Here is a 15332-nt window from a genome sequence, read left to right on the forward strand (position 1 = left end):
TTCAAAGGGTATGTTTGCAAGAGCTGTGGAACAATGGGACACCTCCAACGAGTGTGCATGTGAGCTGCAAATCCTGTTAAACCTGCAAACCAGAGTTTGCAGATGACACTAAACTGGGTGGCGGTGTGAGCTGTGAGGAGGATGCTAAGAGGCTGCAGGGTGATTTGGACAGGTTAGGTGAGTGGGCAATTGCATGGCAGGTGCAGTATAATGTAGATAAATGTGAGGTTATCCACTTTGGTGGCAAAAACAGAAAGGCAGAATATTATCTGAATGGCGGCAGATTAGGAAAAGGGGAGGTGCAACGGGACCTGGGTGTCATGGTTCATCAGTCATTGAAAGTTGGCATGCAGGTACAGCAGGCGATGAAGAAGGAAAATGGCATGTTGGCCTTCATAGCTAGGGGATTTGAGTATAGGAGCAGGGATGTCTTACTGCAGTTGTACAGGGCCTTGGTGAGGCCTCACCTGGAATATTGTGTTCAGTTTTGGTCTCCCAATCTGAGGAAGGACGTTCTTGCTATTGAGGGAGTGCAGCGAAGGTTCACCAGACTGATTCCAGGGATGGCTGGACTGACATATGAGGAGAGACTGGATCAACTGGGACTTTATACACTGGAGTTTAGAAGGATGAAAGGGGATCTCTTAGAAATGTATAAGATTCTGATGAGACGGGACAGGTTAGATGCGGGAAGAATGTTCCCGATGTTGGGGAAGTCCAGAACCAGGGGACACAGTCTTAGGATATGGGGTAGGCCATTTAGGACTGAAATGAGGAGAAACTTCTTCACTGAGAGAGTTGTTAACCTGTGGAATTCCCTGCCGCAGAGAGTTGTTGATGCCAGTTCATTGGATATATTCAAGAGGTAATTAGCTATGGCCCTTACGGCTAAAGGGATCAAGGGGTATGGAGAGAAAGCAGGAAAGGGGTACTGAGGTGAATGATCAGCCATGATCTTATTGAATGGTGGTGCAGGCTCGAAGGGCCGAATGGCCTACTCCTGCATCTATTTTCTATGTTTCTATGTTTCTATATTTCTACCACCATGTTGCAGAGGAGGACAGATCCACGGAGGATCACGACAAACCAGAGTCTCAGACCGAGGAGGCAGAGGTACATGAGGTGCACACATTCACCACGAATTGTCCCCCGATCATGCTGAATGTTGAACTAAATGGACTCCTGGTGTCAATGGAGCTGGACACAGGCACGAACAAATCCATCATGGGCAAAAAGACTTTCGAAACATTGTGATGCAACAAGGCCTCAAGACCAATCTTAACTCCAGTTCGCATGTAGTTAAGAACTTACACAAAAGAACTGATTCCTGTAACTGGCAGTGCTACCGTAAAGGTCTCTACGATGGAGCAGTGCACAAGCTACCACTCTGGGTGGTACCGGGCAATGGTCCCACGCTGCTCGGCAGGAACTGGCTGGGAAAGATACCCTGGAACTGGGATGACGTCCAAGCGCTATCGCATGCTGACAACACTTTGTGTGCCCAGGTCTTAAACAAATTTTTTTCGCTGTTCGAATCAGGCATTGGGAAATTCCAAGGAGCAAAAGTGCAGATCCACTTAATTGCGGGGGCGTGACCCATCCATCACAAGGTGAGAGCAGTACCGTACATGATGAGAGAAAGGGTAGAGATCGAGCTAGACCGGCTGCAACGAGAGGGCATCATTTCATTGATCGAGTTTAACGAGTGGGCCAGTCAGATCATTTCTGTCCTCAAGGGGGATGGCATCGTCAGAATCTGTGGCGATTACAAAGTAACTATCAATCGTTTTTCCTTGCAGGACCAATACCTACTACCAAAGGCCGATGACCTCTTTGCAATGCTGGCGGGAGGAAAGACGTTCACGAAGCTGGATCTGACTTCAGCCTACATGACGCAGGAGCTGGAGGAATCATCGAAGGCCCTCACCTGCATCAACACACACAAAGGTCTTTTTGGTTATAACAGATGCCTGTTTGGAATCTGATCAGTAGGGGCGATATTCCAGAGAAACATGGAAAGCTTACTGAAGTCGGTCCTGCACACTATGGTCTTCCAGGACAATATCTTGGTCACAGTCGAGCATCTGCAGCACCTGGAGGAGGTTCTTAGTCGACTCAACTGCGTGGGGCTCAGGTTAAAATGCTCCAAGTGCGTTTTCCTGGCGCCTGAAGTGGAGTTCTTGGGAAGGAGGATTGCGGCGGACGGCATCAGGCCCACCAACGCGAAGATGGAGGCAATCGAGAATGCACCGAGGCCATAGAACGTGACGGAGCTGCGGTCGTTTCTGGGACTCCTGAACTACTTTGGTAACTTCTTACCGGGTCTTAGCAAACTGTTAGAACCACTGCATGTTTTACTATGAAAAGGGGATGAATGGGTTTTGGGCAAAAGTCAAGAAAATGTCTTTGTAAAAGCGAGAAAATTGTTATGCTCAAACAAATTGCTTGTGTTGTATGATCCACGTAAGCGTTTATTAGCATGTGATGCGTCGTCATATGTCGTCGGGTGTGTATTACAACAAACAAATGATTCTGGGAAACTGCAACCGGTTGCTTATGCATCCACGATTCTGTCTAAGGCTGAGAGAGCATACAGCATGATTGAGAAAGAAGCGTTAGCGTGTATTTATGGGATAAAGAAAATGCATTAACACCTGTTTGGGCTAAAATTTGAATTGGAAACTGACCATAAGCCACTTATATCCCTGTTTTCCGAGAATAAAGGGATAAATACCAACGCATCGGCTCACATCTAAAGCTGGGCGCTCACGTTGTCCGCATACAACTACGCCATCCACCACAGGCCAGGCACAGAAAACTGCGCCGATGCTCTCAGTAGGCTGCCATTGCCCACCACGGGGGTGGAAATGGCGCAGCCCGCAGATCTAGCCAGGGTATGGAAGCATTTGAGAGTGAGCAATCAGCCGTCACTGCCCGGCAGATCAAAACCAGGACCCCTTATTATCTCTAGTCAAAAGCTGTGTGCTTCACCGGAGCTGGTCCAGTGTCCCAGTGGAAATGCAGGAAGAGATTAAGCCGTTCCAGCGGCGCAAAGATGAAATGTCTATACAAGCAGACTGCCTTCTGTGGGGCAATCGAGCAGTGGTCCCCAAGAAGGGCAGAGACACCTTCATCAATGACCTCCACAGTACCCACCCAGGCATCGTAATGACGAAAGCGATAGCCAGATCCCACATGTGGTGACCCGGTATCGATGCGGACTTAGAATCCTGTGTTCACAGATGTAATATATGCTCGCAGTTAAGCAATGTACCCAGGGAGGCGCCGCTAAGTTTATGATCTTGGCCCTCGAAACCGTGGTCTAGGGTACACGTCGACTATGCAGGCCCGTTCTTAGGTAAAATGTTCCTTGTGGTTGTAGACGCGCATTCAAGTGGATTGAATGTGAGATAATGTCGGCTAACACGTCCGCTGCCACCACTGAAAGCCTGCAGGCCATGTTTGCTACTCACGGCTTACCCGATGTCCTGGTGAGCGACAATGGGCCATGTTTTACCAGTGCTGAATTCAAAGAATTCATGACCCGGAACGGGATCAAACATGTCACATCTGCCCCGTCCAATGGTTAGGCAGAGAGAGCAATGCAAACCATCAAGCAAGGCTTGAAGAAGGTAACTGAAGGCTTGCTGCAGACTCGCCTATCCCGAGTCCTGCTTAGCTACCGCACGAGACCCCACTCACTCACTGGGATCCCACCTGCTGAACTGCTCATGAAAAGGGCACTTAAGACAAGGCTCTCGTTAGTTCACCCTGATCTACATGAACAGGTAGAGAGCAGGTGGCTTCAACAAAGTACATACCATGATAGCGCAAATGTGTCACGCGAGATTGAAATTAATGATCCTATATTTGTATTGAATTATGGACAAGGTCCCAAGTGGCTTCCCGGCACTGTCATGACCAAAGAGGGGAGCAGGGTGTTTCGGGTCAAATTTTCAAATGGACTCATTCCCGGAAACACTTGGACCAAATCAAACTCAGATTCACGGACTATCCTGAGCAACCCACCTTGGACTCTACCTTTTTTGATCCCCGAACATACACACCAGTGGCAACCGGCACCACGGTTGACCATGAAGCAGAACCCATCATCCACAGCAGCCCTGCAGGGCCCAACACACCAGGCAGCCCAGCAAGGCCAGCTGCACAGCAGCCCAGCGAGGGCCCAACAAATGATTCAACAATGCCAGCTTTCACACTGAGATGATCAACCAGGGCAAGAAGTGCCCAAGATCGACTCACATTGTAAATAGTTACACTATTGACTTTGCGGGGGCAGGGGGTGGGGAGTGTTGGTATATATGTAAACTTGTATTTACTCTGTTCAGCCACCAGAGGGATCATTCCCTGGAGTCCCAAGAGATCCCATGATCCCTTGGGAGCACAGGTATTTAAGGAGGTCACACAGGTTGGAGAGGCACTCTGAAAACCTGCAATAAAAGACTACGGTCACACTTTACTTTGAGCTCACAGTGTTCAGTCTGACTCTTTCTCCATACACAACACAGTGGATGCTGGCAATCTGAAATGGAAATAGAAGATGCTGGGAATACTCAGGAGAGAGAAACACAGTTATCGTTTCAGGTTGACAACCTTTCGTCAGAACGGAACAGTTCATGTTTATGTTCTTTGTGATTTTAGGGCTAGCACTGAGACGTCAGAGCAAGATCCAAACAAATATCAGACCAAGTCACTCAAACTATTGATGGTGAGGCGAACACAAGATCAAGCATGTCCAGGAACTCTGAAAAACAGCAGCTTCTTTGATAGTTCAGTTGATAAGCTATAGACTGGAATATCCCAGATTCGATCCCTAGGTTAGGAATTTCCTCTTTATTTATGCCTGATTTGGGGCAGGTGGGAGTGGGAATTGTGGCTGACAGCTGTTCTGCTCGCTCCTTAATGTCGTCTAATATTTTGCATGAAATGATAGCAGATGTTGCAGGTTATTGGTTAATGACAGGAAAATTTTCTCTGACATATTTGCAACCATGAAAGCCTTAGTAACACTGTGTGTCAGGAATGTTGTGTACATTCCTGGCATCGAGTGTTGCTAAGCATCTGGTGGGGGAGGGGACAGGTGCGTCAAATGAAAAAGAAAAGACTGCTTTGCCTAGTGTAATTGATCCTACTTGCCAACCTACGCTGCAGCAGAACCACAGCTATTTTCTTCCCTCTTGCTCATGAGATGCTAATAGCACTAGGAGCCTGCTACAACCGTTATCATGACCCTGAGCTAGAAAATACGCAGAGGACCGAGCATCGGCAGTCTTAATAGTCCTGCCCAGACTCATAGGAACCCCACCCATAGAAGAAAATCACTGAGAACCTCAGCCAGGGTGGCAGCAGACCCTGCAATTGACCTCAATGTCCATGGCTATGGAGGAGAGAATTCATCAGGGCTCCTGGTCTTGTTTGTTATTCAGTAACCCTTGCTATAAAGCACACATGGGGGCATCACATGAAGGATGCCTCTCACAGTTGCCAACACTCACTGTTTTAAGTTCACATTTGAAGAATTATTAGTTGTGGGCACCCATACGCAAGAAACTGTTATTGCAATGCAAGGCAGTGTCTTCAGGAAGGGCTGGGGGAAAAGAGACCAGCAGCGGCCCGAAATTGAAGAACTTATTGCCCGCTGCCGCCCACTGCCGCCAACATTCCTCTCGTCGAACCGCCCAGTGCCACTTTTGACGTGGCCTGGGAGGGGAGAGCCGCCAGGAAGGACCCGCCGACGTCAGTGGACGGCCGAGTCGCACTACTGACCTCCCGCTCGCTGAGCTTCGATATTGATGTGGGCGGGAGTTGGCGGCAGTCAGCGGCAGAACAGGGGTGGACCGCTGGCTGAAGGCTGGTCTGCCCCCGATGGTAGGTAGGAAGATGGGGGAAAAAAGGTTAGTACACATTTTGTAATTTTTTTCTTTACAGGTACTTACCTGGATGGGGTCCTCTGAAGGTCGTCAGATGGTTTAAAAATGTTTTTTAATGCTTTTGCTTTTCAGCTCTTCGACCCTCCGTGGGCCCGGCTCCATCCTTGGCAGCACTTGGGTGGCAAGTGCCTTTGCCACCGAGAAGGAGAGCTCCCGCTGGCTGCCGCCCAAATTGGTGGTGTAAGTCGCTCATTTGCCGCCCGCCAACCTTCGAGGGACTCCTCTGATGAAACCCCCACTCAAAGTACCGTTAGGTACCTCGGCGGCCATTGGTGGTCCTTTGGGCAGCACTTGGGCGGGCAGGGGCCTTCATCAAATTCGGGCCCCAGAGAGAAAGACATACATAGACAAAATACAAAGAACAAAATACCTTCACGCCGCCGGAATGAATACTTATAGAGTCGGCGTCAGAACAGAAGGACTGTCTCATTTAGGCACTGAACAATGATGATTTGAACTTCAGTCTATTTACTATAAAATATCGTGTAAAATATTTATCCCAAAAATAAGTCAAGATTCTTTGGTTAAGTCAGATTTTCGGTTCATTAGCATTGAATGAGGAAAGCAGAGTTTAATTACCGTCATAATAAACGCTTGATTTTCTCTTGTATATGTTGCAGCAGGAGAACTGTGCGTGGAAGGGAGTTGCACCAATGCCTACGTATCCCATTGTAATTTGTTTTGCAGTGTTTTCAAAATGAATAAAGAGATGATTGCCTTTAGAATGTTCTTAAAGGAGTCGAGTCACCTGCACTGAGACAAACACAGCCTATCAAAGCCTCCAACAGAAATACGCAGCAACTCCATCAGCATTTGAAAAGAGAAAAGACTAATTAATATTTTGTTTGGAGATTTCCAGCATTTGCATTTTTTTTCTTTTTATCTGAAACCTTTAATTTAAAGCCAAAGATTTAAAAGATGTTGCAAAGGATTAGAATGTTTGTTTTACAAGATCTGGCTCATTGAAATTGTCATCATCAGCATTCTTATCAGCAGATCTTGTTGTCATGGTAGCATAACATGAACACAATCGATTTCAATGTCTGTCTTTAGCTGAGATGTTGGCTTCTTCCAAGATAAAGGCCAGTACCTCTCAATTCTCTCATTAGGACAACAATCTTCCTCAGCGATAACCTCTCCCTGGCTCTTCTCTGTCCTGTCTCCCAGTCAAATAATCCTTCTAGTAACCATTCCTTGTCAGGCTCCTCCATCTTACATCCAAACCATTTCAGTCTTTTGTGTCTAATGGATGACACTCAGGATGGTTTGATAATAGCTGAACCACTGCATTAATTGTACAATTCTGCCTCCTTATGTTTCAAGTATAGTCTGTGTATATATTTGTTGTGTAAAGTGTCCAGATGGTGTTCTCTACTTGAGTTAAGTACAAGTGATAGTTTCTGACAAAAGAGAATCCCAAATGTATTACAAAGTAATTGCAGCACAGTACAGGCCATTCAGCCCAAGAGGTCCACGCTGGTGTTTATGCTCCACATGAGCCTCCACCTACCCTTCTTCATCTAAAGCCATCAACATCTCCTTCTATTCCCTTGTCCCTCATGTGTTTATCTCGCATCCCATTAAATGTATCTGTCCTATTTGTCTCAACTACTTCCTGTGGTAGCGAGTTCCACATTCTAACCATTCTCTGGGTAAAGAAGTTTCTCCTGAATTCCCTATTGGATTTATTAATGACTATCTTATATTTATAGGGGCCGATTTTTATCAAGGCCTCTGCCCGCCCAAGTGCCGTCCAAAGTGCCGCCGATGGCTGCTGAGGTACTGGACGGTACTTTTGGCATGATATTCATCAGCGAGGTCCCTCGAAAGTTGGCGGGCAACAAATGGATGACCTACGCCGCCAATCTGGGCAGCAGCGGGCGGGAGGTCACATTCTCGGCGGCAGAAGCGCTTACTGCCCAAATGTCGCCGAGGATGGAGTCGGGCCCATGGAGGGTCGAAGACTTGGAAAAAAAATTCAGCAGTAAAAAATAAAAAAACTATTGGAAGACCTCCAAGGGAGCCCAGTCAGGAAAGTCGCTGGGGAAATTTAAAAAAAATTGTTCACTTACCTTTTTTTCAAGTTCTTCATACTTACTGTCGGGGACCGACCAGCCTCCTCACAGTGGTCCACCCCCATTCTACCGCCGACTACCGCAAGTGGAAACATCTTCTCTATGTTTATCCCTTTCATACTCTTAAAGACCTCTATCAGGTCATCCCTCAATCTTCTCTTTTCGAGAGAAAAGAGCCCCAACCTGTTCAATCTTTCCTGATAGGTATAACCTCTCAATTCTGGCATCATCCTCGTCAAGCAGTTTTGCACATTCCCCAGTGCCTCTATATCCTTTTTTATAATATGGAGACCAGAACTGTTCACAGTACTCCAACGTGTAGTACTCTTTCATTAGCACCAGTTTCCTGCCCAACATTACTGATGCCCTGTTGAAAACATTTATTTGTATCCCTCCATTTTCCTTCTTTGACATTTGTTCTGCTGCAACCAGATCAACATGATGAGCTGGGTCACCCGTTCTCTGCAGTTGTCCTCACTGGTACATGAAAGTGACCTCCACTGTGGTGGATGTCTAGAATCGATCATGTGAACGCAAGTGAGGGGGTTGACTTATGAAGATAGGTTGAGTAGGTTGGGCCTATACTCATTGGAGTTCAGAAGAATGAGAGGTGATCTTATCGAAACATATAAGATAATAAGGGGGCTCGACAAGGTGGATGCAGAGAGGATATTTCCACTCATAGGGGAAACTAAAACTAGGGGACATAGTCTCAGAATAAGGGGTCGCTATTTTAAAACTGAGATAAGGAGGAATTTCTTCTATTAGAGGGTTGTAAATCTATGGAATTCTCTGCCCCAGAGAGCTGTGGAGGCTGGATCATTGAATATATTTAAGGCGGAGTAATAACTCAAGAGTCTGGTTACTGTAAACTCACTCCGGTGCAACCTGATCCATCTTTATTCCAGCCCAAGAGTGCCAGCGTGACAAAGACACCCAGCTTATATACAGATGACCAAGCACACATGCCACATGCATGCAGCCCGATGACCTCTGACCGCGGCGCCCTCTGGTGTCTGGTGACCCACAAGCATTAATACATGACAACATCCCCCTTTTAAAATCTTAACAACAGTCTTTTTACATATTAAGATGGTCTGGCGCTTTCCTCTCACGAGTTGATCGTCTCAGTTCAACTTTGGCTCTGGGCGAGCGTTCTGAGTCCGTTGAGACTGAGGGCTGAGTAGCCGATCTAATGGGAGTGGTCATGACCACATCAGAGACTGAAGGTTCAGAGTCAGTAATGTCAGCAGGGTCCTCTGATGAGTGAACAATGGTTGGTTGGTAACTGACTGCATCTTCCTCACTCAGTTCCAGTTCATCCGTGTGCTGCAGTTTAACCTGGTCAAGGTGTTTCCTGCATGTTTGCCTATTCTTGAGCACGGCAATAAACACTCTGTTACCCTCCTTGGCTGTTTTCAACATGATCATTCAAATCAGGATGAATAAGAGAAAGCCTGGTCTTGAGATTTCTCTTCATCAGTAGTTCAGTAGGAGGAACCCCAGTAAGCGTATGAGGTCTTGACCTGTAACTGAGCAAATACATGACAACCATCTCAAGTGAGCCCTGAGTTACACATTTCATACTTTGCTTGATCGTTTGAACGGCACGCTCTGCTTGACCATTAGAAGCAGGCTTGAATGGAGCTAGACCTCACATTTCTGATGCCATTGAGTTTCATGAACTCCTGGAACTCAAGACTTGTGAAGCAAGATCCGTTATCGCTCACAATAATGTCAGGCAAACCATGAGTAGCAAACATGATACGAAGGCTCTCAATGGTAACTGTAGACATGCTGGATGACATAATAACACATTGTATCCACTTAGAATATGCATCTACTATGACAAAAAAGATCTTTCCTCGGAATGGGCCCGCAAAATCAATGTAGATCCTTGACCATGGTTCGGATGGCCACGACCAAAGACTAAGTGGAGTTTCTGCTAGTACTTTACTTAGCTGCATGCAAGTATTGCACTGATGCAAGCATGATTCCAGATCAGAGTCAATTCCAGGCCACCATACATGAGACCTATCAAAGGACTTCATCGTGACAATACCAGGATGAGTGCTATGAAGTTCCCGTACAAATTTTTCTCTATCTTTCTTTGGCATGATTACACGATTACCCCACAGTAAACAATCTGACTGAATGGACAGCTCATCCTTGTAAGGTTTGGTCTCGCGCATCTGCATAGGCGTGGCAGATCAATCACCACTGAGTACACACCGTTTCATAACCGATAAAATAGGGTCATGGCTGGTCCAGATCCTAACTTGTTGAGCAGTGACAGGGGTTCCTTCACTCTCAAAAGTATCCATTACTAACAGTAGATCTGCAGGTTGAGGCGTCTCGATCTCAGTTGTGGGTAAGGGGAGATGACTCAGTTCATCGGCATAATTCTCAGTACCAGGTCTATGACGGATGACGTAATCATAGGCAGACAATGTCAGTGCCCACCTTTGAATGTGGGACAATTAATTGGTATTAATACCTTTGCTTTCCGCAAACAATGAAATGAATGGCTTGTGATCCATTTCTAGTTCAAAACGAAGACCAAACAGGTACTGGTGCATTTTTTTTACCCCATACACACAGGCCAAAGCTTCTTTCTCTACCATACTGTAAGTTCTTTCCGTGTTAGACAGACTTCTCGAAGCATACGCAACAGGTTGTAGCTCGCCCGATTCATTTGCTTGTTGGAGTACGCAGAAACTCCATAAGATGAAGCATCATCGGCCAATACAAGATGCTTACGTGGATCATAATGAATAAGCAACTTGTTTGAGCATAACAGATTCTTGGGTTTCTCAAAGGCTCTATCTTGAGATGCACCCCAGACCCAGTTGTCACCTTTTCTTAGTAACACATGCAGTGGCTCTAGTAAAGTACTTAATCTGGGTAAGAAATTACCGAAGTAGTTGAGTAGCCCAAGTAACGAACACAGCTCTGTCACATTCTGGGGCCTGGGTGCATTTTTGATGGCCTCGGTTTTCGAATCAGTGGGCCTGATGCCATCAGCAGCAATCTTCCTCCCGAGAAATTCGACTTCAGGTGCCATGAATACACACTTTGAGCATTTCAGCCTGAGTTCCACTTTGTCCAGACACTGTAGGACTTCTTCAAGATTATTCAGATGTTCAGCAGTGTCACGAGAATGTCATCTTGAAACACGACCGTTCTAGGAACGGACTTCAGTAAACTCTCCGTATTCCTCTGAAATATGGCTGCAGCTGAATGAATCCCAAAAGGACACCTGTTGTAGACGAACGGTCCTTTATGGGTGTTGATGCAGGTGAGTTTCTTCGCAGTGTCGACAAGTTCCTGGGTCATATAAGCTGACGTCAGATCCAGTTTTGTCAACGACTTTCGACCAGTTAGCATGGCAAACAGGTCATCAGCCCTCGGTAACGGATACTGATCCTGTTTCAAAAATCAGTTAATCATAACCTTGTACTCTCCACAAATCCTGACAGTGCCATTACTCTTCAACACAGGAACAATGGGACTAGCCCACTCATTAAACTCAACCGGTGATATGATCCCTTTATGCTGGAGTCTGTCAAGCTCAATTTCACTCTTCTCCCTCATCATGTACGGAACAGACCGAGCTTTGTGATAGACAGGCCTTGCATTGGAGTCCAGGTGAATCTGCACATTGGCTCCCGTAAAATTACCAATGCCTGGTTCAATTGAGCACACGAAGTATCATCCACCGAGGACAACATCTTGACATCATTCCAGTTCAGCTTGATTTTCTCGAGCCAATTCCTGCTGAACAGCATTGGACCATTACCTGGGACGATCCATAATGATAGCTCGTGAACCACACTGTCATATGATACCTCGATTGCTGCACTGCCGAGCACCAATATGAGTTCCTTAGTGTAAGCACACAACTTGGCATTGACTGGACTCAGCTTCGGTTTCGCAGCCTTAGTATCCCACAGCTTGTCGAATGTCCTTTGGCTCATTATCGACTGGCTTGCACCCATGCCCAGCTCCATTGATACAGGCACGCCATTCAGCTTCACATTAACGACTATCAGCTGGCTCTTGCTCAGAAACGAATACAGTCCATTCACTTCCTCCTCGGGTTGCCTATCCGGGTCATCACTGAACTGGTCCTCATCAACCACATGGTGAGCCACACCACGCTTGCTCCGTTGTGGACATATCCTGTGAAGGTGCCCCACTTTCGAACATCCATTGCATGGGTATTGTCTAAACCGACACTGATGAGGCCGATGATTGCCCCCACAACGCCAACAGGGTGAAATCTGGATCAAACCAGTTGGCGGGCTCTGAGCAGCAGCAGGTTTCGCGTAAGCGGCTCTGCCTGAAGACTACGCCATCTTTTTTACAGTACTTGCCGTGGAACTCTGACTCGTCGATGATATCTGCCTCAAATTATCATCCGTCGTCATGCATGTCTGGGCAGTCGCGATGGCCTTTTTCAAATCCAGTGTCTCTGCAGCCAACAGTTTCCTGAGGATCGCATCATGGCTGATGCCTATCACGAAGACATCACGCAGCATGTCTTCCAGCATGTTCCCAAACTTACACAGCTCAGCAAGACGTCGCAGGTCGGGGACGAATCCTGACATGTCCTGGCCCTCAGCATGAACATGCATGTGGAAACGGTAGCGTGATATGATGATCCCCTCTTTTGGCTTCAGATGGTTACCCACCAACGTACACAATGCCTCGTACCCTTTTTCCGCCGGATGTACAGGTGAGAGAAGATTCGTCATGCTGTAAATTTTTGGACCACAAACGGTGAGGAGAACTGCCCTGCGCTTAACTGCGTAGGCCTCTGCCTCCATGCTGTTGGCCACAAAATACTGATCCAGGCGATCGACAAAATCCGCCCAATCCTCACCCTCCACGAATCTCTCCAGGATTCCAACAGTGCCCATTGTGCATGCGAAGATTCTTAAATTACCTCGTCACCAATTGTAATGACTCAAGAGTCTGGTTACTGTAAACTCACTCATGTGCAACCTAATCCATCTTTATTCCAGCCCAAGAGTGCCAGCGTGACAAAGACACCCAGCTTATATACAGGTGACCAAGCACACATGCCACATGCGTACAGCCCGATGACCTCTGACCGCGGCGCCCTCTGGTGACTCCCAAGCATTAATACATAACGCGGAGATAGACAGATTTTTGAACGATAAGGGAATAAAGGGTTATGGGGAGCGGGCAGGGAAGTGGAGCTGAGTCCATGATCAGATCAACCATAAGAAGATAAGAACATAAGAAATAGGAGCAGGAGTAGACCATACTGCCCCTTGAGCCTGCTCCGCCATTCAATAAAATCATGGCTGATCTGATCATGGACTCAGCTCCGCTTCCCTGCCCACTCCCCATAACCCCTTATCCCCTTATCGTTGAAGAAACTGTTTATTTCTGTCTTAAATTTATTCAATGTCCCAGCTTCCATAGCTCTCTGAGACAGCGAATTCCACAGATTTACAACCCTCTGAGAGCAGAAATTTCTCCTCATCTCAGTTTTAAATGGGCGGCCCCTTATTCTAAGATCATGCCTTCTAGTTCTAGTCTCCCCCATCAGTGGAAACATCCTCTCTGCATCCACCTTGTCAAGCCCCCTCATAATCTTATACGTTTCGATAAGATCACCTCTCATTCTTCTGAATTCCAGTGAGTAGAGACTCAACCTACTCAACCTTTCTTCATAAGTCAACCCCCTTATCTTCAGAATCAACCTAGGGAACCATCTCTGAGCTGCCTCCAAAGCAAATATATCCTTTTGTAAATATGGAAACCAAATCATGATCTTATTGAATGGCGGAGCAGGCTTGAGGGGCCAGGTGGCCTACTCCTGCTCCTATTTCTTATGTTCTTAAATTTTGTAAAACTTTTTTGAGATTTGAAATCTTTGCTTCAAATAGATTTTGAGAGAATCTCACATTTTTACCTTTGCCACAGCTTTTTCACCTTTTCTCCTCTCCCCTCCGAGAGGCACCGACCGGGGTACATTTTTGCCTTCACTGCCCAGGTTGTAATCTGACGCAGCGGATCACCCGCCCACTGCAGAAGTGTAGAGTCCTGCTGCAGCCTGATTTCTATTCCATTGAAAGCCGTGGCTGATCTGATATGCCAATTGTCGCTCAGGCAGTGAAGATGCACATTTACCTCGTCGACTCTTGCTGGGGTGCAGTTCCATAGACATGTGTAAGCCCAGACAGTGAGAATCAGCAGGCTGGGGAGCACTAACACACTATCTTGCTGGGACGTGGTTCCATGGACCATGTGTAAGCCCAGACAGTGAGAATCAGCAGGCTGGGGAGCGCCAACACACTATCTTGCTGTGGTGCAGTTCCATTGACCATGTGTAAGTGCAGACAGTGAGAATCAGTAGGCTGAGGAGCACCAACACACTATCTTGCCCACCATTGGCAGTAGTTCCACGTTTCTGGATTTAGTGACATGATTATGAAACTTAAATCGGAGGCAGTCAGGGGCAGCACAGGTTACAAATTGCCTGGAGCTGTGGAATTAGCATTTATTGGTTTAAATGTCTTTGTGTTGAGTGGTTGTTGTGGGAATTGGTGCATTGTTTTTGGAGATACTGCCATCCATCCATCCTGTCATATTCTTTGGGAATGGTCAAATGAATCAGGCCCATCGCCATTGGATGGTATCAGCAATCTTTGGCTAACTAGTCTGTTGCCTGACGGAGTGACCATTCTCATGTTATGTCTTGTGCATATCTAAAGTTCTTCTCAGGTAGTGCTTATTCTTTGTCATTGTGATCAAATTCACAACCAGATAAGCATCTATCTGATCACCTCTAGTTTGACAAATTGGTATTTTCAGCATCAAGTTGCAGCACTAAACGATCATAACCTCTAATCTGATGGATTATATTCTCAGCAAATCTTCCCATAATGTGCTGAGTATATAATGATAGCTCTCTCTATCTGATGATTGCTTTGATGACATAGGGCAGAGTTAATGCCCCCTGCTTTATTAATATGTATTTAGTTTGCCTCACTATATTTAGAATGTTCTATTTAAAGTTTAGTATGGAGAGAAAGTAGGAAAGGGGTACTGAAGGAATGATCAGCCATGATCTTATTGAATGGTGGTGCAGGCTCGAAGGGCCGAATGGCCTAGTCCTGCACCTATTTTCTATGTTTTTATGTTTCTATGTTTCTAGCAGTGCATTGTACAAATGTTGAAAGGATGGAGCTATTAAGGCTGGAATATTGTGTGCTCTTTTGGGTTGCTTTGAATCAATGTTGTATGCAGAATATCTGCACCACCTCCCTCA

Source organism: Pristiophorus japonicus, chromosome 12 (genome assembly GCF_044704955.1).
Source record: "Pristiophorus japonicus isolate sPriJap1 chromosome 12, sPriJap1.hap1, whole genome shotgun sequence".
Lineage (NCBI taxonomy): Eukaryota > Metazoa > Chordata > Chondrichthyes > Pristiophoridae > Pristiophorus > Pristiophorus japonicus.